The sequence below is a fragment of the Onychostruthus taczanowskii genome, unplaced genomic scaffold, assembly GCF_017590055.1.
Source record: "Onychostruthus taczanowskii isolate IOZ18803 unplaced genomic scaffold, ASM1759005v1 scaffold2, whole genome shotgun sequence".
NCBI classification, from domain to species: Eukaryota; Metazoa; Chordata; class Aves; order Passeriformes; family Passeridae; genus Onychostruthus; species Onychostruthus taczanowskii.
The window spans coordinates 6,081,345-6,082,314 of NW_024499239.1; positions in this window are offsets into that span (position 1 = coordinate 6,081,345).

Consider the following 970-nt stretch of genomic DNA (forward strand, 5'->3'; position numbering starts at 1 on the left):
GCAAGTACACCAATCCATTTGATATTCAGTTTAAAAGTTTTGTTGCAATTTTACAATAAAAAATAGCATATTATTAAAGTTACATACCAAATAGAAATCTACATATTTTCTATTGAGAGTGTTATTTATCACCACTGTCAACTTAAATTGTAACCATATTTTAAACAAGAAATCAAATTATTTTGATGCAGTATGTTTTTCACAAATCCAAGTTGACTGACATTAATTATGTTATCCTTCTTTAATTCTTGATTATAGTCCTGTAGCATCCGTTCCATTATTTTGCATATGATTGGCATCTAGCTGACAGGCCTATAATTGCCCTCTTTAAAAAGTTAAACACATTTCCTCTCTGTCACTGTTCTTGAACTGACAGGATTTCAAGAGTTGCTGGAAAGCCATGTTAATGGTTCACAGAGCTTGTCAGGCAGTATTAAAAGTTTTGTATGCAAATTATCTGGATACAGCTATTTGAAAATCGAACCACACAATGTTTTCTAGTATTGCTATTAGAATAGCAAATTTAACCCTCCTTATTGTGTGACATACATGTATAAAGGTTGCTGGATAGGATTTTGAAAAAAAAGAAGCGTTCTCTATTAATAATATAAATATTATTTTTCTTCGAAAAGGTGAATCACCTTTTATAAATATGATTGGAGGTTTTTTCTCCTGAGGAATGGATTTTGTTCCCTGAAAATATTGCACTCAGCAATGAATCATCTTTACATTTCCTAAAGAACTCTCTTAAAGAATCTAAAGAATCTGTATTTCTCATCTCCTTATTCGCAGTAATTTTTTCACCTTACACCTTCTTTCATGTCTTGTTTATTTTTTTCTTATACAGCTTCTTCCCTTCTAAGATTAGTGGTTTGTTGAACCAATGTGGCCTCTGTCTTTGCTGAGTGCCCTGAGGCTCTTTGGGCACTTCTGTTGCCCAAATCCAGTGTTCTGGACTGCTGCTGGAGCT